The 26,817-nt window shown below is 40.7% G+C and overlaps 1 protein-coding gene across 1 annotated transcript in view; it reads left to right on the forward strand.

The window, feature by feature from the left end:
• Positions 1 to 19,821: 19,821 nt before the first annotated feature.
• Positions 19,822 to 26,817, forward strand: part of LOC119480827 (cadherin-12-like) — a 112,708-nt gene continuing 105,712 nt past the window's right edge. The window contains exon 1 of the mRNA XM_037757431.1: positions 19,822 to 20,311. The gene's annotated coding sequence lies outside the window, so the exon portion shown is untranslated. The remainder of the gene's footprint in view (positions 20,312 to 26,817) is intronic.

The following is a 26,817-nucleotide window of genomic DNA, read 5'->3' on the forward strand; positions in this document are numbered from 1 at the left end:
GCAAAAATAACTGTTCTACTGTGTAACGAACTGAACTGGACTGCTTGGTGGAAACGTGGCTATAGTGTGCTGCCCGTGCACTTCAAACTTTCTTGGAAGCATTTTGTGACTTCGGAGTGTCAGTGACACAACAGGGCCACAGATAATGTCCCGTCTTCTCAAACTCTCCTTTTCCAATGTAACTTCACTTTGAAGTCCAGTCAAGGGATCAAGCAGAACATTTTAAGTCGCTAATCCCTAATTTTTTAGTCAAATGCACAGTATCCGCTTAATATTTACCGCAGAGGTTTCTAATTGTCCTGCTTACTAGTTCAAACTATAAGTACCATACTGATATTTTATGTGACCACTGGAGAGACGGAGGCTGCATTTTGAGAAATTAAGGAACGGGTGGAAAAATTATTTCAAACAATATAATTAGCATACCTTTGAAAGGGAAAAATAGCATCTCTTTTTTTAGTAACTGCAAGGTCATGGTGTTTAAGTACGGCAGTTTAATTAAATTTGCTGTCCATAAAGTTTTTGAGGAACATTATGCAAATACGATTGCCCATTCTGAATGTCATCAAAGTGCTTGTCTAAAAATGGGATAGAATGCCTCCACCAGTCCTCTGTGATTTCCTCTACCCGCATTTCCTCCCTTAAAATAGGAGAATTAAAAATAAAAAATAATGAATTGAATTAGTTCCAGTCCATAACTACTGCAGAAACTTTCCCAGATATTACCGTCTTGTCTACTAAAAATAACTCTAAATCACTTTAACACCCACTGCTTCACTAAACTGTAGAGACAGCCATCCATTTTGCTTTGTTCATCAGCACTTCCACTATGCATGTGTGAATACACGTAAAAATAAAGATATACATCTGTCAAGTGTGTAAAAATGAGTCTCAATTTCCATAAAATTTTAATATATATTCAGATTAGCATGTATGTGTTTGCAATATGTTGTCATTTTGCATTAACTTAACGTAAATGCTTTTGATTAACTTTCTTCCTTTGGCAGATGTGTGGTCACATGCCTTGAATGCATTTATAGACCACAACCTTTGGTCAATTCAAGGCACATGGAAGCTACTCATGCCTGAAATTATACAGTTCAAAAGGGCACTGATTGTGGTTGCACACTTAGAAGATCAAATATTGGCTAAAGCTGTCATCCCAGTTGAAGGGAATGACACATCTGGGGAGGGACTTTAAAGTTAAAACAGGAATGCATAGGTTCTGACGACCGGGACATTGATCAAATATCGATTGTGTACAGTCGGGAAGTTGAAGCTGCTGAGAAATCCCAAATCCATACTGTGGAATTTGCGAGACGTGGGCCTCCATTATTTAATTATCACCTCCTTGAGTGAGATCAGCTCTCCAGTCAAGCACTGACAGCTCTCTTTTGAAAAGAACCTGCCAGAGGAAGCAAGGACTTTAATTTGCAACTTTTCATTTTTCTTTCATTTCCGCATTGCTGGTTCACCCTGAAAGCAGAGTCGATTCAATCCCTCTACAGAGGAGAACACAGACCTATTCCAGCATGAGTAATAGGCACCGGGATAGGGATTTATCACCAGAGACGACGTTTAAAGTGTAAGAAAATGCCTACCTCTGAAACTTAGGAAACCATTTATGGGAATTTGGAATTGAAATGAACGCACTTTATTGTTTGTGAATGTTGATACACCTCATTATATTAGCGTCATACCAGTGGGTTGCATGTGTAAGGACACATTTACCTCAACTTTGATGATCCTGAGAACTTATTTCCCCTTGTGTGGGAATTCTTTTGATAAGTCAGTGGAATTTTAACACTAAGACTTATTTGTTATTGTGTGAATGTTTTGTTTTGAGCAAAACACAGGGAACCCCCTAATTCACAGCCGACATTTGCCTACAATTTTTAAATTTTATAATTTCAAAAGCAAATGTTTTGGTAGAGACCTCAAACTTTACATAGATTTGTTCTCACGTTTGATTGTTTTTAATGTTGGGTGTGAGTGAGAAAACATCTTTGGTATTTTCAACGTGTATGTGTATGTATCTATGAATGAATGCACTGGTATGCCAGAGAAAATATATCAACAGAAGTAAGCCTTAAGCTCCGTTCTCACGAGACCGTCATTATGTGGGGACCTCAGGTAATTAATGAACTATCAACAACCTCTGTGGTTTGCGAATTACATGGAGACACAATATAAATTCCCCCTAAACCACCGGTGGCCTGGATACAACACGTTTACATTAGTCACTGTATGATTTAACACAACTGCATGTCACATTTGTCCTGCAAATATATTCAAAGCCGTCCTCTCTTTCACAGTAGCCTCAATTATTCATATCAGGAGACAAACAGAAACCAGCACATCTATAACATAAAGAAAAATACACTGTTGCACACAAAACATATAATGTTGTAACCACATGGCAATAATTTAGTCAGCATGGGCACTGGTGTCCGCACCGAAATATCTTCTCCACACTGTTTCAATTCATGTCAGATTTAAATAGGATTAGAAGAGGTGGAATCTCCATAATTATCCCAAATCATTTTAAAGGAACCGTGTGTAGCATTTAGGGGGATCTAGTGGCAAAAATGGAATATAATATTATGTATGTATGTTTTCTTTAGTGTATAATCACCTGGGAATAGCAATTGTGTTTTCGTTACCTTAGAATGACCCATTTATATCTACATACGCAGCGAGTCCTCTTCACGGAGCAGGCCAACAAGTCTCCACTAGTGGTGTAACGGACCGTAGTTGATTCGTGACCCGTAAAGTTCATAGTGTGAAATAAAGTGTTACTGCCGATCGTTATCAGATGACATTCAGTAAAAATGTGCAATCGGGAGATCGGGATTAATGCGTCCTAGTCGCCGATCCTTGATAATGCTACATTGTGAACAACAAATCTATGTTGAAATCATCAGGAGGAAAGCTGGTAACGTTGGCAGCACCGGAGCAGCTAACGTACGGAGGTTCCATTGTACATTATGGTGTGTTCAAGCTCCATTCAGTAAGAATTAGTATCGGGCAAAAATAAATTCTATCGTTATTATGTAGTTTTTGTCAAGAAACTTGAATAAATTCAATTGTTTAAAGGATATGTTTACACAGCAATATAAAATAGATAATAGAGGGGAAATTATGACTTGTTTAACTTCTTAACAATAGCTCTAAGCAACTTATAATACTTCGATAGAACTACTATTGTCAATATTTTTATATCAATAGAAATACAATCTTTTATTTCCTAATCATTTGAATTGTGTGTTTTTATTCAAATAATCACTATAGATGACTATAACAAAGTAAAGGATAACATTTAAATTGAAAAACAACAACAAAAACGATCTGTAACATCGACGATCAGCAATCTTTATCCCCGGCAAACAATTGTGATCAGGGCATCTCTAAAAGTTATATTTGCTCAATTTTTTTTACTGCCGTTCTGATCCGTGACTCAAAACCGTGATACGATCTGAACCGTGAGTTTTGTGCTCTGTTGCATCCCTAGCTTCAACAGTAGCCCACAATGGACAAACCAAACACTGGCTTAGGACGGGGCCATTCGCGTTTTCGCGTCGGCCACCGTTCTCCTACAAGCCAAATTTCAGTAGATTGTAATCTGCCACCTCACCGCTAGATTACGCCAAATGCTACACACTGCACCTTTAAAGTCCCTCTGTGTAGGATTTTTAAACTGGTAAGAAAGAACTCTACATATAGGGGCTTTAATATTGATCAAGTGGGAATAGAGTATAATGAGCAACATCATGGAAAAAAAGTCAGCTAATATATATTTTGTTTCTTTTTTGCGAGGAATTAAATCTTAGGAGCCAACTTGTCAGTCGGTACAAAAGTCAGGAGAAAGCAAATAAAACAATAAGGATGTCTCAAGGCCTTTAGATGTTTGGAATTGAAGAACAACGTTGGAGGAACTCTCCATCTGTAAACACACCAAGAAGTTGACAACTGTCATCGGTTATCAACTTTTCCAATGCAGTGTCCTTGCATCCTGGGAAATGTTTCACAAAGTTTGTCACTTCCGTTATTTCTTCTCTCGTAATATGAACTTGAAACCAGCTGCCAATCCAACTTCAATAGGGTGGAAAAAGCAACGCGTAACTCCCAAAGGACTTCTGAATTGTCTTCAAAGAGAGATAACTCACCGCTGGCGCACAACAGTTATTGCAGTTTATGAAATATCCTTACCCAAAAGGCTCAGATGTCCACCCTGCACTATCTATGAACTGAGCCCTAAAAGAGTGAAATGCATGAAACAGATAAATAAGTAAACACACACTCGTATTTATATTCTCCGTCTGTATATACCCACCTCCTTTCATATTGTTGGGACCAGCTTCAAACAAGGTGAAAAGATATACCCCCTTCAAGACTTCAAAAGTGCATTTGATATCTCAATCTGGACATTTGACGCATCAATAATGCATTGGGTATTTTTATTATTTAAAAAAATGAATGGATGTCTCTTCTTCAAGGACTGTTTCCTTTTCATCGTCTTTATGTGGAAGCAGGTTGAACATCAAGATGGCAACATGGGGTTCAATAAAGGGGAAACTGTCAAAACAGCACAAACTGCCCTTCTTTATTTTTTTCCTGCTGGATGCTTTGAGAGCCGTACTGGGGGGGAGGTGATCAAAGTGGATGGTGAATGACTCACAAAGCAATTCCCTCCTTACTCTGCACGTATATAAGTGAATGGCCCACAGTTGACCTGTGTCACACATAACATGATCTGCATTGAACAAAGGCCCCAGCACCTGTTATCTACTATTTATTTTCATGTTATTATCACAACTCTCAGTGTCCATCTAGAGCCGCTTTTTCGACTGCAGGAACTTTCCCCAAGGACTTGGAGCCTTGCGAAGAGCTCATCGTGTTTCGACCGCAGGGACCAGGGTCTAAATAAAGACCATAAAGGCCCGGGTTGGGGGCGGGGTAGTACTTTCTGAAAGTACAGGAACTTTGGGAGTGGATTGGTCAAACAACACAAACCACCTCTGCTTCAACTTGTGTACCGCTTCATTCATAAAACAAGGAAGAACTCCAGTATCGATTCAGGACCGTTTTAAGACGAAGGGGAGAGCATTGCTCTCTTTTTTTTGATAACATTAAAAGTAAAGTTAGACTCTGCTGGCGGCTTCCTGACTCATTTTGAGAGAAAAAGAGAGCGAGAAAAGGAGTGAGCGAGCAAAGAGGGCGAGCAGTAGAAGAGACAGACAGTGCGGCGGTGCTGTGAATGAGAGAAAAACAAAGTTATTTTCTGATTGTTTCAGGGCGGTTATGTTCTAAAGCACAGATAAATAACCATCAAACACTCAACAGATGATTTACTGTGGAAACAGACGCTCTTATGGCTTCATTTCCCTCCTCTGCATTTCAGTCATTACATCAGTAAATACTATGCAGCAGTAAATGTCGTCGCAGAGAGACAAAACCCATTTTTTTCTTCACCTTTTTTGTTAGATGAAACAGACAGACAGACTGAACTCCAGGCTGCACTGTTTACCCCTGCAACCACCAGCACTACCTCGTCCCATGTCATCTTGCATTTTCATGCATCAGTGGACTAATTTGCCTAATCTTTGCAGGTCTTTAGACCGCAGTGGAAATGCAGACAAGAGTGGTCTGATGGAACCTTTTTAGTTCTTTGAAAAGTAGCCCCGGGATTGAAATTACCAGGATCTTCAGGCTATACTCCATTGAGAAGGCCAGTTAATCCCAACGGTTTAAAGGTAACAATTAGTGGCTATGTGTGGAGCAATGTAGGAGTACTGTACTAGACCGCCCGAGGAGCAAATGGATGGAGCTGTTTGTGAACACACATTCCTGCAAAAGAACATAAATCTCTGAAAGTATGCACTATAAGAATAGAAGCTTTAAAATATTTATTGGACTTCTGTTCTGAATCTAGAGGGGCTACCATTTTGTTGCATTTATATTACAGATTGTGTCTAAACATACACACTGTTCTGTTATTATTATTTCAGCCATTTTTCGGCATTGTGGTACATGATCTCCAAAGATAGATCTCATTTTTCTTGTCTCCTTTCACCTGGACTTTTGTATTATTGATTCGTTTTTATCTGATTACTCGCTCCCTCTGTTTGCCTGAGGAGGGAGTAGATTGCCCAGTTTGCTGCTTCCACTCAAAAGCACCACATAAATTAACCATGAGTGGATTTGTTCTGATTAGAGGAGCAACACAATCAGCCAAGAAAAATAGCTATCAGCTGCGCAAAAAGTCACCAGAGGTTACCACATACAGTCCCCACTGTTAGTGGAGCGAAGGAGATTACAAAAGAAATTAAGTGCTCTCAAGTTCAGACAAAGGGTCTGGGAACACGGAATAACCCTGCGCCACGTTGAGCTTTACTTTACTTTTAGCTTTACTTGTTTTACAGTACTTGGTAAACTTATTCTGTTATTTTGACAAACTAAAGCCAATCAAACGTCCTAAAACTTTCATGTTCAGCTCCTTTTTTCAGTTGTCGGCATACTCATACTAACTTTCAAGTAATGAAAAGGTGTGCTATGGTGCATTTCCCCGTACTGTTGTGTAAATACATTAACAAAATAATGAAGGGTGTCATTCACCTCTACTAACAGGTTGGGGTGGGAATCACCAGAGGCCACACAATATAATATTATCACAATACCTAAGTCACTATACGATCTTGTGCAATTTTAAACATGTTGCAATATGATGAGTATTGTGATAAGATATATTGCATTTCATTAATACGGAGCCCTGCTAAACCCCTAGGAGAAAATTGTATTAATTTGTTCCCTCAAGTTAGTAAGTTGTTCCCTCAAGTTAGTAAATATTTCCCTCAAGTTAGTAAGTTGTTCCCTCAAGTTAGTAAATATTTCCCTCAAGTTAGTAAGTTGTTCCCTCAAGTTAGTAAGTCTTTCCCTTAATTTAGTAACTTGTTCCCTCAAGTTAGTAAGTCTTTCCCTCAAGTTAGTAACTTGCTCCCTCAAGTTAGTAAGTCGCGCCCTTAAGTTAGTAACTCGAGGGCACTTCATAGTGCAGGGAACGACTTACTAACTTCAGGGAATGATTTACTAACTTGAGGGAACGAGTTAATCAAATTTTCTCCTAGGAGTCTAGGGGGGCTCCATACATTACCTTTTTTTCAAGGTGAAGGTGAAAATGGCCAGTTTTTCCTCGCCAAAATTTAGCCTAACTTTTCGAGCGTTCTTCCCGTAAAGCTACCTTGACACAGTACCAATCAATGAGGTTATCTAGTTTCATATGATTTCAGTGTCTTCACTCTAGCTTCAAGGCCAACTCTGCTACAACCTCTGAAATACAGAATACTGTCCGGGCCCACCGACGAGCCATCGGATTGTTAAGAGGTTAATAGTTCATACAATAGAAGATCGATACCTGACGTCTCTGCAATGATACAATATTGCCACCCAACATATCACGATAATATGCTGTATTGACTTTTTTTCCCCCACCTACTAACAGGCATGTCAATTTATTTTTGAGCAGAAATGACAAAAAGCACTGCTTTCAGATTCTCAGAAACAGAAATATACTGGCTCTCTAAGTCTTAAGCAAACTTAATATCTGTATTTTGGACAATGGTTAAAAAGAAAAAAAAAGACTTTTGCACATTTTATAGACAAAACATAAAAATACAATTTTGCTGTTGCCATATACTAAAGGTCATTAATATTACATATCGCTTCTGTTCAACCCTGACACCTCTTTTCTCCTTTCGTAACACAATCCACTTCTTTCCCTTTCTTAAATGTGTTCCATTACCACAGTTCCTCCCTGAGCCTTTAACACTTTTGAACTGACACATTCTGGCCTTCCTGACAGAGACCAATTAGTGAGCGTAAGGTTGAACAGCTTGAGTCCTAAGGCTGCCAACACTACTCTTTAGTGCCTGTTGGAAAGAACCATTTGATAATGATCCCACACTCAACATCACCATAAGCTGAGTCCAATAATCGTCCGACCCCTTACCGGGGCAGTCTGGACCTGTCCGTGGCAGGGTCACAGAAAAAGTATGTGTTGAAATACTGCCCAACAACAGCCATTCTTTAAACCCACACCAAGGTGTTGTGCAACATAATAAGCCTCCAGCAGAGGCTGCGAACATTCACCAGCAGAGCCAATTTATTCTGTCTACTTCAAATGTACTGTGTATGCGTGTTTGTTTTTTTCTGGATTTGTCTAAATGGAAAAACACACACCGATTAAAATCTCCTCGTCACTAAGAGCATTGAAGCAGGAACAGCGTTATTTGTCCTGAACAAGCCTGTTGATGTTAGTGAAGAATGCCTGTGATTTCCCTTGCCAACAAACACATATAATGCAGAACATCTAAAAACTTGATTTGCTTTGGTAAAAAAAAGAAAATTGAAAATGCCCTTGCATGAAAGAAGATCACACACTGTGTTTCCTCAAAGAGCCCGATTCTACTGAATATCCAAAGCTTGTTTCCTTCTTACTATGATACACAAATGTGTGTCAGAGAAAAAAAAAGTACTATGAATTATGTTCACAGCCAAGGACCATATCAAATGATATTCCACTATTAGCTTACACATTCAGAGGCAACAGCAAGTCCCCGTAGCCTCTGGTGGAGATTACAGAAATAAATGGGTGGCATTTTTAGCAAGCACCCACTCCATCTGTAGCATTATTTTATTTTCAGATTTCCCTGCAGAAATTATATAAACAACGAATCTCTTTTTTTTTTTAATTTGCCACACATGTTGACCACTGATAAACGATGTATGCCTAATGGATTGGACCACTCATTTAGCCTACTAAATCACAGTAACAAAGTGCACCGCATGATAACGTGCCTTTTTTTGATGAATTTGTGGGAAAATATGTCTTGGGATGTAACAACCTCACGCTTTTTATAGTCTTGACAGATGTGGCTCAGTATAAAATGCAAAAAAACAGCTGTCACATTCAGTCAGTGAAAGAAGTAGCTGCACGTACTCCCGACGTCTTTATGAGTTGTACTAATGAAATACAGCAGGTGATACAAGTTTATGAAGCTCGGTATTTATTCCCAAAACTTTAGGGTCCCTTGTTATTCATAGAGAGAAAAAAAAACAGCTCCTGGAGGAGAAGGTGAAGGCGGTCATTTGCTCGTACCGGTATCATAATTTTTAAAATAATCTGTGTCTCCCACTCTCGTTATCTGTTTCCCCCCCTGCGTGTGCATGCAAACCAATCCAGCTGAATATTAATTTAAACCCCGCTTGCCAAGTTTGGCGGATGCAGCGGTGCTACAACAGCATCATTCTGGCTTTAATGACTCAGTGCCAAATGAATTAGACTGACAGCAATTTATTGACCCAATTTCGAAACAGAATTGCTGGAATCATCTTCAGTAACAAATTGGGCTCTGGATGGTGACTGCTGCTGCGGAGCTACCTTGTGTGTTCCTAATATCCGAGCTACTCATGAATCACGTTTATTTTATTTCTAAAATGAATAAATAAAGGGGCATGATGGTGGCCCGGCGGTCTAAGAGGCATAAAATGTAGCCACGGCATATTTGGCTCAAAACTGTCCAGGAACCTCTCTCAGTATTCTTCTTGCCTCCCTTTGTCTGATCTAATTTAGACAAAAATTACCTCTATATACAAGTATTTCATAGATGGAACTTGTAAAAAAAGGCCATGCCTCAGTGCATGCCTCCTCCTCCTATCTCCTGTGCTTGATCATGCGCTGCACATGTGCTCTCATTGTGCATGTCTCCTCCCCGAGTGTCTCCTCCCCGGGCACATCACCTGTGCCCGATCATGCAGTGAGGGAGAAATACAGATGAGGAGAGGACGGCTGGACTTCACCTGCTGTGATTGATGCCTAATGGGCATTTCTTTTAATGTGTGCATCCATGGAAAATGTGAGTTTGTGTTATGCTTAATGTGTTCATCTTAAACTGGCATTAATAATCGGTAGCTCTGTATTTAAGCCGTCTTCTGCGTAGATGCCTGTGTTACCTCAGGCTCACTTGTGTTGCTAAAGTTGATTCAGTGTTGATTCTAATAACTCTGTACTGTTGTGCTTTATTGCTACAGAACCACACACGGATACAGAACCTGTGATGGACCTTGCATTTAACACTTTCATTTCTCATTAGGCTCATTTCACACACCATTATTTTTTATTCTTTGATCTGCATCGAGATAAACAGCCTTAACTCTACACTTGGACTCTGCATATCTCTGTTTCCACACTCTCACCTGAGCACAAAATAGTGTCCTGATCAGACACCCTGAAGCGATTGTTGCCACACCTATTGATCCATAAAAACACACACATTCCTTCACACAGAACTGGTTAAAAAATGATTATCTTTATTGGTGTTTCATCGTCTTTTTTCACTCTTAAGGGACTGAGGCAAACAATGAGCACCTCTTCACCTCTTCCTTTCTCCATATCGCCCGCCCTTACCACCGCCCTCACCGTCGTTTCCCTTACTGTGTTATCAATACGTAGTGGGATGACGGGCACTACAAACTCAAAGTTAAAGTGTGCACAGAGTAGCAGGAGTCTCATTTCACACACACACACGGGACGAGAGAGAGTCGACAGACAAGACGATGGCGGAGGATTTGGTGTCGAAGCAAAAAGCAAAAGCGCCTATTTGGCAGTATTTTAGATTTAAACCCAACGCTATAAAGGGAACCATGACGTTAATGAGGAAATCACCATGCGGAGGAGACAGTGGTGCCAGGTGGAAAACTGCGACCCCACAGCGAAAGCGACCGGAGAGGCCAGACACGTCGATGATCAAAGTAAGCGCTCTGCATATATTGAGCATCATCTTTTCTTGTAAAATGCCCGTTGTAATCTGTAACACAAGTTTATTAACCAGTGGAAAAATGTGTCCACCGTGACATCCCTATTGTTACTGCTCGAGTGTAAAGTTGCATCTTAGTATTAAATGTTTTACATCGTAAACTACAAGCTATCATCAGCTGATTATTGTCTTTAATTTTAGAATTGACAACTTGCACCTGAACAATTATTATAATGACACAAAAAAGACAAACAATTACACGTGTACCCATTAAAAAAACCTGTCTCCTAGACTTTTAGGGGCCTAAACGTATTGACTTTTCTAAATGCCCAAACAATTTATTCTTGTTAAAATGTGTTAAATATTGTAACTGCCACATCAGCCACCGCCACGGTGACTGATCACTGCAAAGTGGAACACATATCATATTGTATTATTTGAATAAAAAACAAAACAACACTCATTGTATGTACACTAATGTGTTATCATGTATTCATATTAGTCAATCTCTAGACTAGACCTAGCCTACAGCTACATGTTCTGGTTTAATATTTTAGTTGAAGGACGAAGCGTTTGCTCAATGTCAGTTATACTCAAACAATACCTTGGCAATCATGACAGATTTGCTATGTTCGGCTACATGATAGAATATCACTGGTTGGGGGGGGGGCTTGTTGGGAGGGAAGACAGCTTCTATTTAAACACATCTGTTGATTGGCCACACCGTGGGAATTCAGAGAATAATAACCCTGTGAAGGCAGTGGGAGAGAGCCGGGATGAAGGGATCTAAATCCGTGCTGTGGACAAACAGGAAAGCCGTTTCCCTGGCACCGTCCTTCCCTCAGAGATTACATGTCTCTCGTTTTCATCATAACATCCAAGTTGGCTTGCCACCATTAACAGGACAGACCTCAGTACTTATCCCATCACATTGCAGTGGCCAGAAAAACAGACCACAGCGGAGCAACTGTGTCATCCACACACCGGCGGGTATTTACAAAATGCACATGTAACAACGCGGTATGGAAGTTTGAATATGTTCAAATGAGGAGAAACAACAGCCAATCTTTTTTTTTTTTTTTTTTTTTACAACAGCAGGCAGGAGGTAGAATTATGCAGCCCGAGTGAAATCCTGAAATACCCTCAATAGGTTCAAGTGTGAGGCTGTGGGCTGCAGTCAGGTGGACAGCATGAAAAGGTAATATACTGTAGCTGCAGAGCACAATTCAGAGCCAGCGGCGAGTCGAGGCAGTTTCTGCACCACAGCCCTCCTGGCTGTTCAGCACGTCCTCGTTCGCTCGTTCAATATACCTCCACCTCTGCAGGCTAAAGCCCATATACTGGCCGCTTCATCTCTCCACAGTATTTAATGCGTTTCTTCCTTCCCACTCCCACTCCAAACCTTTGCCAAATGCTTGCTTGACAACACATCCCTCAGCCTTTGCAGCAGACAAGTAATATGGGCTCATTTTGCAGCAGCCCGTGGCACTGACAGCAGTGGGCTTGTGTCTGCCAGAACTGATTACTTCCGCAGATTGCTGATCAAATTGTCAAATCATCCAAACTTTGAGACAGTTTTCACTCCTACCTGTAGAAAAAAAAAATGTGACCTCATTTTATTTGTGGGGCAATTTCTGTGACATCCACATTTTGCAGACAAAGTCTGATACTCTAAATCAAATTGCCTGTGGATTTTTTTTTTCTCCCATACAACCAATATTTCTCACCTGTGAAAATTAATTCCATGTTCAATAACTTAAATCCGGGTCGAGAATTATTATTCCAGCATTGTCACCATGCTTTTATCTCCGGCTGCCTGAAAAACATCATCAGGGAAACACGCACCGGCCTCTCTCAAATGAGCGTTTTTAATCTCTTTCATTAGGTTGGCATTACGGCTTTGAGAAACTGATTAGATGTCTCATTCCTAGTGCCTGCACTGATTGTTGTTAATGGCAACCTGTATTGCAGGGGCATTGTCAGACCGAGTGTTCGGCTCGCTCCGTTCAAGCAACTCTCCGAAACACATGGCTGTTTTAATTACTGCTCCATTCAGATCAATGCGGCATTGGTGCTGCGATCAGTATTCAGTATTTGAGTTTTCCTTTAAAAAACACTCTCGCTCGTTGTGCCTCAGGTCTTGATTGTGAAGTAGCCTGTTTATGTGAGAAGGCTTAATCAAAGATTGTTTTTCTCTGATTTAACACTTTGGATGTGAATGAGTTCTCAGAACCAAATGTGACTATATTCACGAGACAAAGCGCTGCTCTAACACAGATCTTAAACACCTAAATGATGTAACTAGTTTACAACTGGGTTCCCTGAAATAAAGATGATTGTGTCTAGAAGGTAACCCTCAAGTTACCAAACTCTCACGAGATGGTTAAGGTTAGGCGTTGACCGTGAACGGTCAGGGTCAGGACAGGTCGTCGTGCAACTTGGGGTTTACCTTCAAGACACGACCAATAAGAATTGTTTTGTAAATGGCAATAGTGACCGACAGATATGAAATGTTCCTCTTGGAAATCTCTACCATGACACACAATGTATTAATTGCTTTAACAAAACCAATACATCATAAATCAATGGGTCATTATTCTTCATTAGAGGGAAAATATATGTAAAAATGCACTGGTAATACCAACAAGGGGCGTCCCGAATACCATATTTTGGGCTGTGAAGCTTCTGTGAGAAATATTCAAAGGTACTCGAAGCTTTGCGGCGTTGCGTGGCGTGGCGTGGCGTGGCGTGGCGTGGCGTGGCGTGGCGTGGCATGGCGTGGCGTGGCGTGGTGTGGCGCGGCATGGCGTGGCGAAGCGAAGCGCAGCAGGCTGAGATGTTCTTTCGTCTGTCTGTCTCCATCTTTTCTGTTTCATTGCCAATAATGTCAATAATGTTTAATATGAATAATTAATAATGTTGTGGGATTATTACTTATTTCATGGGCTATTTTGGGATTTATACTTTATCGTAACATACTTGTATAAAAAAAAAAAAAGAAAAAGCATTGAATACTGATTTGGAGGTCGATTGCCATGGCAATGGTCGACGCCTCGTAGCATTCGGGTCAGCCCTAATACCAACTGTCAGAAAAGGGAAAAAGTGATGAATAGATATGATATTCTTTGGCCAGTGAATATGATCATGTGATGCAACTCATACTAGCTTAGGAGCAACATTCAATCATAATAAACCATATTAAAAATAAAAAATACAGTAGTTTGGATTCATTCTCGCCAATATATTTCAAAAGATTAATATCTAAAGCCATTCAAAACATGGTACGCTTCATCTAAATGACACCACAACCACTGCAGATTGGGTGTACGTGTTACAGGATAATGCCCGTCTCTCTCTCCTGCTGGTAATTGCAGTAAGTCAGAGAGGAGGAGTCAGACCGGGGCTCCAGATGCCCTCTTCTGGGCCAGACCTCCCTCAGGACAGGCTGGTCTTGTCTTGAGCCGCATCAGCCGGAGAGAGAGCCAGACTGGTGATTCCATTAACTTAGCCGCTAATAAGAAGTACACCTGGGTCCTTGCTGTCCTGCAACACATCCCCCATCAATCCGCTCCCCCTTCATCCCCGGTCATGCTCCAGGGAAAATAATGAGTGGAAAAGAAGAAAATAAATAAATAATTGAAGTAAAAAAGTGAATATTTCAGCTACAACAAATGTCTCTTCTGCACAGGCCTTGAAAAGTAAGCCCACAGATTAGGTTCATTGGAAGTTACTGAAACATTGCCCGGTATAACATTATTACCTAGCCTGATATACTGCACTGCTGGTCCACACGTATATAAATAACATCGCAAAATAACCAATAACAGAATAGCAAATGATCAATATCCAACATCTGTACACATCTTCACAGCATGCTTAAACATTCACAATTCATGTATATATTTTATTATACACTAGTGGCAATAGAGACATTTTGCAAAACACTAGTGGACAACAACAGTTGGTACACAATATAGTATAGTATATAGTATAAATAAATGCTTAAAGCTAGATCTTCTGCCGAGGGGTTAAAGATTGAATTTGGAGCACCTTTTAGCTTTTTGGTACAATATCCAGATGAGCAGGACACACACCGGGCCTCCCTTCACATTCTTATTTGATGTACCTCGCACTCCAGTAGTTCGTCTAATAGCTACTGTAGCTGCCCGATGAAGTTTTAAATAAAAGAAAAAATGAGCAATTGCACTCCTCTGGTGGCCAATTAAAGTTAACAGATAAATCAGATGCAATTAATTCAGAATTATTACTGTGCATTAGTTTTACAGTGTAAATACTCCCTCAGCTTATTAGCAATTCACAGACATTATAATTCAACTGCAGTGTCTTTTGATATTCATAAGCAATATTTCAATATTTTTTTTTATCAAATATGTGGATATGGCTGTCCTGTGAAACCTAATATGTTGCAGTTAAGTTACTATTTCTGACCACCACATTACCTTTCTTGATCTTTAGCTTCACTATTTATCTTTAAACAAATCCCCTAATTCTCTCCCAAAACTCATCTGTAACTATGATGACTTTCATAAGCACTCAGGTAGAAGGAAATTCTGAGATTTGGGGTCATTTTTCTGACTTTTGCAGTCTTTTTCCTTCTTCTACTTCTTTGTTGAATTGGTTAATTGTCATTTTAAGTACTTTAAAGGACCCATATCGTGCTCATTTTCAGGTTCATACTTGTATTTTGTGTTTCTAATAGAACATGTTTACATGCTGTGATGTTAAAAATACCCTTTATTTTCCTCGTACCGTCTGCCTGAACATACCTGTATTCACCCTCTGTCTGAAACGCTCCGTTTTAGAGCATTTCAACGGAATTGCAATGGAATTGCGTTGCTAGGCAACAGCTTGGCTCCATGTTTACTTCCTGTCGGGTTATGTTATTAACATACACTGCAACAGGAGATAAACTGGGACACATTTAGAATATTTACGTTTAAAACTGTGAAATGGTCTAAATATTGTATATTTGTGACATCACAAATGGACAGAAATCCAAATGGCTTGTTTCAAACACAACATTTCTGAACACGGGCTGTGTGTATTTCTCCGTATATTGAGCGTTTTGATAGTTTAACAGTATTTATAAAGCACTTAAACCTGCTTTATAATATAAAAGACGTGGAAATCTCACTTTTTTACAATATGGGACCCTTTAAACTATATTTGCATGAAAGTGTACTATTCAAATAAACCTGGACTATAACAGAATAACTTCTAACCATTGTGAGATATGTAATGTTTTTTGTCTGTGTGCTACACAGCTTTTGTACTATTATCTGAACAAATGAGTTGTTGACGCCCGCAGCCGATATTTTCTGTATCTGTTCCAGAAGGTTATGTTTTCACAGCTATCGGCAGAGCGCCTACATGGCTGCCCTGTAACGGATCATGACCTTCAATTAAATGTCAGTCAATCCTTTGCATGGCCTGATGCCAATGTTTTTTTGTTTTTTCCTCCTCTCTCTGTGTCCTGTATGCATACTTGCTTGGGACACTTCTGTGTCCCGTACAGCAGTTGGCCGGTCTGAAATGCCCTGATTGACGCCTGACTCTGAGCATCCGTTCCACCTCTTGCTTAGCTGAGCCCGTGCCAAGAGGATTAAAAATGGAGTCCTCTAGGGCCACGCCATGCCATCTGGACAGGGTTGATCTGGGAGCAGGGTTGTCAGCCAGGAATGCTGAGTGCATAAAATGCTGCATAGCTACATTCAAATACAGCTTTCAGCTTTGGAGAATGTTTTAAAAGTGTCATTTGCACTCATTTCAGAGTTCCTTTTTTCCCACATTGCTCTCTCTTTATATCCTCTGAGTAGCGGAGATTATTTGTATTCATTTGATATTTTTACTTTCTGCTGACAATGACAATGGGATGATTGGCAAATTGGGAGCAATTGCGGGGAGTCTACAGGGTGAAATTCCACCATGATTTCATGAAATGTGTTGTTTTCTATCTTTGGTTTAAGTGCTTCTCGCTGTCAAGCACTCTACTATTATGTTGCACTTTGATGGTCACCTCTCCTGAAATATAAACAAGACAGATAATAATGTATTTTTTACAGGTAATTGAAGAAAAATTGCTTTAACTTCAGTACAATCCAGCCTGTTGGGAATTTACCAGACGTTTTCACTCTGACAAAAAAAGTCATTTTAAGCAAAGGGAAGGAAAAGAAAGGGATTTTTTTTCCACCGTGAGCCATGTCCATCCTCAAGACAGTCAAAATGAAATATAGAGAGGACTAAATGCTAATGCCTCAATAACCTTTTCCATAGAGTGATGTGTGCCACCTTTGATTTCCCCACCATATCAAGGTCTAATTTTAAAGGTTAAAGCTGGTGGTTGCTCCTCAATATGCCAGAGAGAAGCCAGATGACATCTGTGTTCTGCATGACCAAGTAAGGCAAGTAGGAGTATATTAAATCATGCAAAACATGAAAATAAGCGAATTTAGGTCACCGTCAGCGACAACTGCCAGACTTCAGAGAAAACCCGTAAAAGTTTTGATGTTTTGATGATGTAATTCTTTCTTTGTGGTGATCTCTGTTGGGAATAGCGGGGGAGGTGTTGGGTTGCTTTATTAGCTCGTTCTCTTTGAGAGGTTATGGGTATTAGCAGGAAGCAGCTGATGCCTCCTCATCCAACTGGAACCCCGCTCCACCCCAGACTATTTCCCTTGACCGTGTACTTCATCATCCAGCTTATAGCCAGCCACAACCCCGACAGGATACCCCTGCACACGCACACATTTGTATCACTGCACCCTAGAATTATATATCAACCTGCCATTACCTAAAGTTAGCATCTTCTAACCTTAGCCATGCTCCTAATCTCATCTTGAACCCAATACTTACTTCAAACCAAATACCAAAACCAACACTGACCATAAACTAGTCCTAAACTTAAGTGTATGACGCAAATACTTAAAGGGACTGTATGTAAGTTTTTAAATGTTTTTCAATTGTTTTTTTATTGCTTATGTGTAAACAGGTTGTAACCTAACCTCGGCCGTTTTTTCTGGGAAAATCCAACGGATGTGACGTCATGCACGCTCGCGAGTGCCTTTTATTTCATACTAAGGGCTAACAGTGTGCAACCATAGCTAACGTTTGGTTAGAAATGGAGTCCGCTGACGCCAACAAATGACCAGGAGTGTGACCGACATCGGGGGGAAAACTAGGATCGCCACGGCCTTCGATTCATGGAGGGACCTTCGTTTGGTTTTGGTTATCAAAATGGACCTCGAGCTGACAAAATTACTATTGGGCTAATATTACTGTGTGTTGTCACCTCACTGTTTTGACGGATGCTCGTTCGCGTCTACGTAGTGCGAGCACAAGCGCAATCGCGAGCAACAGGACGCTGACTGTTGTTGACGTAACGGCCACAGGTGACACTGTTAACAAGCAATTTCTGATTCTTACATAGAGCCCCTTTAGGAGCCCCATCAAAATCAATATAAGGGTATTTTATATATAAAAGTCAATGAATATAAGTGGGGCCTAAACCAAACTGTAAAATTCCTCTTGACCTTTGGACCATTGTTTATAGAGCTTTAATGTTATTTCTCGTATACTGACTAATCTCTTGTTGGCTACTATGTTCCCAAATATAACATTACCATAAACCTGATTCTAAGTCTACCATTAACACTGTAAAGCCCAAATAAAAAATAAAAAATAATAAAAAAAAATGTTTTCACCTCTCAGATGTTGTTGTAGAAGGCCACTGACGCAGAAATTAAAGTTTTTTTTTATAGTTTTATTAAATTTTTAGGAAAATGTTTGTTATACTGCAACGTTGGCCCTGGATGGGAGCAGAATTTCTGTATTTGAACTGACATTATCTGGAAAAAAATATATAGAAAAATTCAATTTTAATTTGCAGGACTGATGCCCATTTAGGGTTTTTAGGAATTTTTAGGATAGCTACAGGAAAAGTGATGTATGTCATTTTGCAACTGTGGTCCTTACAGGGTTAACACCTACTCAAATTGTGACTTTTTTAAGTTACCCTTTACACATGTGAACACGTGATCACCATGGATGGTTCTAATGTCTCACATAGAAAAACAAAAATGCATTGATGCACTCATACACAATCCCCCCCACTATTTCTCTACCATTTAAATCGAGCTGAAACTAAAATGGGTTTATTTTCACTTCAAAATGTATGCTGTGTAAATGATGTGCCTTCAGGCCTCCCTTTAAGGACAAAAAAAATGAAATAAAATTGTTACCCAAAAGCTACAAATTAAAATTGCATTGGTCTAAGGGCGGCCCCTCTCTTGTGTTTATATGCCAGTGGGGTTGCCATCGGGTACCTACCTATGTAAATGGGGAACACATTTGCATAAAGAGTAGCCTATCAAACCATTTTACTTTAAATTGTATTAGCATAAAGCAGTAATTGTTAGTTGCCTATTGCAGCATTTGGTTTGCAAATCACAGTTAACAGGACAAGTTTGTTCACATTATGTCCCCTTTCCCCTAGCTGGCTCAGCTGTCAATCAAACAGGAATAATGGACTCCCCAAACCACTGCACCTTTCACCACAGCGCCCAACACAACCCCCAACCTCCCACAGGACTTTACTGGATATATCCCAAAAGATATGTGTATTTTTTTTTCAATCCTTTCCTAGAAAAGATTAATTAACTCACTTCTGACTACAAAGAGCGAGAAGTTGTCTAATTTCAGTTGGGACATTAAAGGATCTGCAGAGCACATGAGCTCCGGACAAAAGAAGCATCTCCAAGTGTCTCTCCGATTAGAATATCCCCGGTGACCACAGCACACACCACTGGCTCTGTGTGTGTGTGTGTGTGTCACTGGGGGGTTTGGAGGCGGGTTGCTTGCTAGTTGGCTCTAATCTGCTTGATGATGAAGATCCCCCTGTGCTCAAGGGACCTGACGAGCAAGAGGAGGGGATGGGATGGGGGGGGGCTACTGCCTTACGCCAATGCAATCACGACCGTCTCTCGCCACTGAGCCAGCAGCGCTCACAAACCCTCTCACATTCCCTCTCTTCCTCACTCTCTCTCTCCTTCACACACACTTCCTCTCTCACTCTCAGACGCACACGCACACACACACACACACACAAGCTTCTTTCTCTCACTTCACCGCTCACTCACTCGCTCTCCTCAGTCGTCATCCTGTAGCCCGCCGCACCGACCGACGCGCTCCACTTTGGCACTGCTCCCCGTGTATTCTCCGGCTATTTCCGCAAGCGGTTGTCTCTCTGTAACTCTCAAGCGTCCGTTCTGTTCCAGCGTGGGATTCCGACTGTACACAGAGAGTGGGATAATGAAAGAAAGGCACCAAAGAGGAAAGCAGGGTGAGAGAGGGAATTAAAAGAGGAGTAAAAAAGCAGCAAAGGAGAGCAGTCTGCTCTTGCAAGAGAGGTGGGAGGACAGTTTGATTCAGTGATCGTTTGGATTAAACTGGCTACGTCTCTGCTCTAAAGTGTCCCACTGAAGGTAAGAGTGTCTCCTCTCTGCCTGTAGGCATTTCACATGTACCCTAGTTTTCACCTTCGTAGAAATGGAACTGATTTCCAGCAACTCCTGGGTTACTTGCTTTGTGCAGTTGATATACATTTCATAGCTTGTTGACAATAACAGACAGGCTCTATTTGATTATGATATTGATATCATTCCCTCTGCAAACACAGTTGAGACACTTCTTTCTGGTTTAAGTCTGATGAAATGTGGTTCAGCTGTGCCCTTGACAACGTTTCAACCAAAAAGGAGTTGTGAGAAACAGGAATGCTGTTGGAAGTCCACGAGGACCTGCAGATACTTAGAGCGGTCGTGTGCGTCTCGTGTGCTTTCTGTCGAGGCTCGTGAGAATTCAGTTAACTATGAATTAAAGCAGATTGGTTCACGTGTCAGGCAATACTTCACTCTGAATGCGCTGACCCCATTTGTAGGTCTGAGTTATTTGAGTTGATTTGCATATGAAAGGCTTTGTGGCTTTTGAACTCTGTGTTGGAGAGCGTTCAACACTGATTATCACACCGTGGTACATCAAGTGGTTCTGGCAAGTTGATCTAAGCTGTGCGTAAATAAAGCCACCACAACTACAAATAGTTTCAGCCGTATTTCCGTGTGTTTGTGTGCGATTACAATGACAATGTGAACTAGATAAATTAATAGTCTGTTCGACATGGAAATGAGAGCCTCAAGGACGACCGTTGTGTATCCAGTTTAAATGCAACTGATAGTGTTTGCACAGTGCAGTGCTAATAAAACTGCTTTCAGTTGAGGGTAAGAGCACGCTGATGGTCTGATGGCTCAATCACAGGCTTGAGATTATTCCTTTTGTTTGCACACAGAGTATATCAGCAACATTATTAGTGGGTAAGACCATTCTAGTGGTGTGGATAGAGGATTAGGGAGAACAATCTGAGAGGATATCAGAGAGGCTTGACAGAATCTGATTTGCTGAGAAACATGGGATCACAGATGCAACCTTGTCCCCATTCCGCAGTAGCAGATGCTCATTCGGATGAGCCAGAGAGGAAATATAAGGACTCAAAATATGGAAACGTACCCTGGAGCGATGCGGAGCTACATCTGCTGTGAACTTACACATTTGATTGTTACATCAGCAGTCCCACTGGAAGTTGTTAAAAAACATCAACTTTGCATCGCTTCAAATCGTCCAAAGCTCAGTTATCTCAAGTACTGCGGTGCATCGGGTGCATCTAGACTCTGAGCCTCTGGCAGCCATGTGGACAGAGACAGACATAATCCAACGACTATCGTCACTTTAAAGACTTTTGAACCAACGTGCATTGCTATGATTACATCAGAAAAATAATGGAGATTACTCACTTAGCATTCTCAGTATGCCTGTAACATTATTTCAGTCTGACTGAAGAGATGTCTTGTGAATACCAGCGCAGGTTTTTCAAAGTCAATCCCATCTTCACTTACAGATTAGATAAAAATATATAAGCTCTCGCCTTCCACTACTTTGAGCACATCTAATGTAACTCACTTTAGTGTCGAGGCACTGAGTCTTCTTATCAGCATTCAGCTGAAAACACCTGCTTTGGAATAATCAAATTACGCTCCAAGGAGTCCAGTTCCAGAGGAAAAGAGGAGCCGGACCCTTTGAGTACACAGAGGCTACTGTGCAGAAAATGAGCATTCAGGGCATGCAGCCACCGACCACTCAGGTATTATAACTGCATTAGAGGGGATAAACGAAGAGACACGCAATATACTTGCTATGAGTGCTATATTAAGTCATGATAGTGACACTACCAGGCTCAACAGAAATCCAGCGACAGAGTGAAGTGGAAGGAAATGTTTTTCATAACATAGTTAACCTGTTGACGACCCGTTTATGATGGAAATAATGACAGCTTTCGGTACATTTGCTTAATGTTGCACACTTCCAGTGCTGCCCTTGAAAGGTGAACACTTCTATACAAGAACAGGACGCAGCATCCTGTAATATTGTTACATCAGATCGCCTTGTTACACAGATTTAATCAAGTCTCAATTCTTGTTGGTCAATGAATTATTTGAGCGTTTGCAGTTTTTAAACCAACTCATTTAATTATATCCCTCCGCAATCAAGTTTGATTCATTTTGGGGATTTATGATTCATTTAACTCAAGACACCTGGAGCCAAAAGAAGATATTACCACTTTGCTACGACAGACAATAATGCTAGATTTTTTTTTTTTTTTCTTGTACAAGCTCATGGTTCACCAGCATATTGTAGAAGTGGGAATCACTAGAGGCCCCACGATACCATATTATCACGACACTTAAGTCAAGATACGATCTTATTGCGATTTAAAACATTTTACGATATGCTAGTATTGCGATAATGGGATTTATTCGCTTTTTTTAACTGCAGATTATGCAGTTTGTCAACATCTGAAAGACAGAATAGCAACCAGACAGACCCCCCGGCAGGCTGTCGGCTTGTTAAGAGGTTAATAGTTTATACAATAAAAAATGTATACTTGACGTACGTGTATCAATAAAATACTGACACGCAAAATATCACAATGCTATGTTGTATTGATTTGTTTCCCTCATCCCTAATACATTGGTTCACTTTTTGAGCCAGCTAAAGCGAAACATTATCTGTTACCTGTGTGGCCTGACAGATATGCATCTGCCAAAGCGAGACAGCAACACCACTTTGTCAGGCTGAATGTAAAGTCTCCTTATGCTGACTGTGTCCATGTAAATGGAATGGAAAGACTGAGTGCTCCGCGGTAAATTAAAGCACATGTCCACTAAGCTGTCATCATACCTTTGCATCCGCTGCGCCGTTTGATTAGGGTGAGCTGTTATTTATGGACGGTCTGCAGCCTTTAGCGTAAGCAGAACTACAGCGATCAGTCATCCGGATATGCCACCCATCACCGCATTTTGAAGTAAGTGTCCATCAAGAGCCCTGAGCTTAAATAGAATCAATACTTGAGATTATTTGGAGTCTCCAGACTCTCTTTACCCTGGGCTCTTCCATCTCCGCCCCCACTCAATGGAACCATTTTAACATCATTCCGCTCTAAATCAGGTGTGTCCGAGCTTGCATATGCGAATCTATATGTGTGAGTGTGTGTGTGAGCGTTAAAGTGTGCCTGTCTCTGTGCATTTCTGTAGCACCGTAAGATCTAATAAGCTAACTGTCAGAAACTTGCTTGCACAGTTTAAAGCATCTGAATGCTAATCAGAAAGTGGATTTGGTTGTTCTGCCTGCAGTCTCGAGGCCAATCTCAGATGAAATTATTGCACTTGTATGAACGTGCTTTGTGTCAGGCAGCAATTTCCCCCACAGCGAGCCACACTCTGCCAAGACCCCTGCAGACCTCTAAGACGGGGCTCTCCCCGGCTCTCAGACAATCAGCAGCAAGACTCCTAAACATCTCAAATTAAAGTCTTACAGTGATGGATGACTCTCAATCTCCAGGAGATATTGTGCACGCTTCAGCTCTGAATGATGGGCAACTCCTCTTCACTCCACTTAGCAATTATTTATATAGATTTGTCTCTGTTCGTTTGTCAGCTTTTTGGACACGCTGCTTCTTCCGCTCTGTGGTAGAAAATACTCTGCAGAGTTTCTGCAAGCCGACTGAAGCTGAGGCGCTTTTTTTCAGGAAAGCAAACAAATATATCCCTTCCCATGTGGTATACGCGCATTGTTTGAAGTGGTGGTGAAAATAGAAGTGGGAAGAATGCAGTTACCTGAAGATACCGTTTTATATCGAGGACATGCTTTTGCCCTATGATCATACAAAACAGTGAGCTCAGTGTGGTGTCCTGCAGGATGTGAGATAAAAAGGTGAGTGCAGAGATGGAACATTGATTATTACTAATATCCGTGCTCTGCTGCGGCTTATCTTAGAACGGCCACCATTGGAGAGGTCAAGGAAAATGGCAGGTTTTTTGAAACTTCATTGATTAATTAAGCTGCTTTGCTTAGCTCACTTGAATGCATTATCATACACAACCACTTCCTTTGAATGTATTCTGAGGAAGTCCAAAGTGAGGTCAGTTCATTGTCTCTCCTTTATACTTTATTTATGAACTTTCTTTCATACGTGTTTTGAAAACTGCGGAGCCACGTCTTAAAATAGCCCAAAGAGACGCTGGGGCCTTTGTGCCTTCCAGCCTCTGAATACATTTGTGCCATCTCTTTGAGAAATCCACCACAGATTCTCAGCCAATGGATGGCAGGAATTGGTTGTGGTCATAAAAATCGCTGGAGGCCATGCACAGGCACAAGTACAAGTGGATGATGGAGGAGGTTTCTTTGCCAATGCCTTTACTCTGCTATTCATAAAGTTGTTCTTTGTTGTGTCTCCATATTTGGCAGGCGCTGAATAACAGGTTTTCTTTGCTTGCCAGAATCAGAAAGACAGGCAATTAGCGGGTTATATATGTAATCCCCTTCCTTTGCATCGGTGATGAAATGCTTTCTATCTGACACATTTAATCATTGGGATCCGTCCAAACAATAAAGAGTCATCTCTGGCTGGCCTCGATTCGAGCACCTTAAACACAACCTCACCGGCCCCCAATGGCAACTTGGGAAAGATTTCCTGTCACACAGGTGAATGACTATTAGTTTACTGACCCTAGAGGTAGAGGGAGATTGTAATGATTTCTAGAGAGGGTGCTAGGGGGCCTTTCATTATAGGGACTGAGCAGCGCTGTAGCACTCCCTGCAGTAAAGTGCGTGGTAGAAATAGATATGGAATACACCATTCTGGCGAATTGATTAAATCTTGCAGATGACTCCAAGGCTATCAGCATATCTTTTAAAGATAATAGCTTTGAGCCATCAATAAAATTCATACATGTTTATTTTCACTTGAGTTGGGCGTGAAAAAAACAGCAGCTTTGTGCGGTTGCAATCTGTCAATTTTATTTTTGTTATGATAAGATTACCATTAAGATGCAGTACTATTTATGGATGTTGGCATTAGGGCTGTAACTACCTATTATTGTGGTTATCAATTTATCTGTTTTCTTAAAGAAACCAAGGTGACATCTTCACATTGCTAGTTTTGACCAACCAACAGCGCAAAACTCAAAGTTACATTGGAGTTTTTTGCCCGATAAATGACTTTAAAAACAATTTGGATACACTATTAATTGATTTAGAAGAATAAGTAAAATAAAATGCCAGGTCATTAGTTCCATAAAAAACAATAATTACATTTATGGTAAGGGTAACATCACAAACCAGTGTAACATATTATTACTACTCCAAATATTCTTTCCTTAAGTCTGTGATCTGATCATCATCAAACATCTGGTTGTGTTGCCCACATGTAAAAGATCTCCAGCTAGTATATGAAGCAACAGCATTTCCCTTTTTCCCTTTTTCAAGAAGCCTCAGTAATTAATTCTGTACTCTACTGTATGCCACATCAAATTTTCACTTTTATTCATCCACGTCAAAACTCATCTTCATTTCATTAGAGGAAAATGTGCTCCTTAAATCAAATCATTTCGCAGTGCAGCAGATACCACCTCCCTGTGAAGTACCTCTCACAGATACAACATTTCTAATTTTGCTTAACACACTCGAGCAATGTACCCTTTACCGGCATATAGACTACTTTAAAGCCAGGGTTGGTAATCTTCTTCAAAAACAGTTGTTAAAATTCTCATTACATCCCGACAGCAATCAATAAATCTAATGCCCTGACCAAAAAAAGAGACGGTCACAGGACTGTAATAAGCCCGTTCAATCATTTCATTTACCCCGAATGAAGTTATTGGACGGGCTACCTGCCTGTCTACCTACATACCTGCCTAGCTGAGTGCACTCTGCCCGTGCACTCATTGCGCATCAGCGGAGTCTTCTACAAGCTGCTAGCTTGACAGCTGTAAGTACTAACAATAGAGTGGTGCAGGAATGAGTCCGAAAACCCAGAAATGAGTTCGCATTTTAGCACTTCCGATTCCCTCGTCTTGAAGTCAATGGGTTTTCAATGTTCTACAACATAAAATCCAGAAACAAATATCCCACTAGTGAATTTTGAGCCTTTACGTGTCTTCAAAAAGGCGGTTGCTTACAAGTGGCTAAATGAGACTACTAAACATCATCACGCCGAACACTAGTCACATTTGGCTTAGTGGTGCTGATGTGGAGTCATGCAACGGTGGTGTTCATTTATAACCTAAAGTTACTTCTGGTGATTGCATTTACGCTTCTAAAATCATAAAAGTGGTGTTCATTTGTGGGGATTATTTTACGGAACAAAACGTGTAAGTATCAAACATTTTTTTTTGCCACACAGCTAATTTTCTGCAATAATCCAAAACCCTACGGAAAAATCCCATTGGATTGTTTGTCGAGGGAACCGATACTAACTTCTGGGTTGGCCTACAATAATACGCCATCCCTGCACCACTCTATGGCCGTGTTCGTTGTTTACGTTCATAATGATAATTTTGGGGGAGTGGCTTTGGAGAGAAGCCTGAAGAGACGGGCGGTCAGT

Source organism: Sebastes umbrosus, chromosome 21, assembly GCF_015220745.1.
Source record: "Sebastes umbrosus isolate fSebUmb1 chromosome 21, fSebUmb1.pri, whole genome shotgun sequence".
Taxonomy (NCBI): Eukaryota; Metazoa; Chordata; class Actinopteri; order Perciformes; family Sebastidae; genus Sebastes; species Sebastes umbrosus.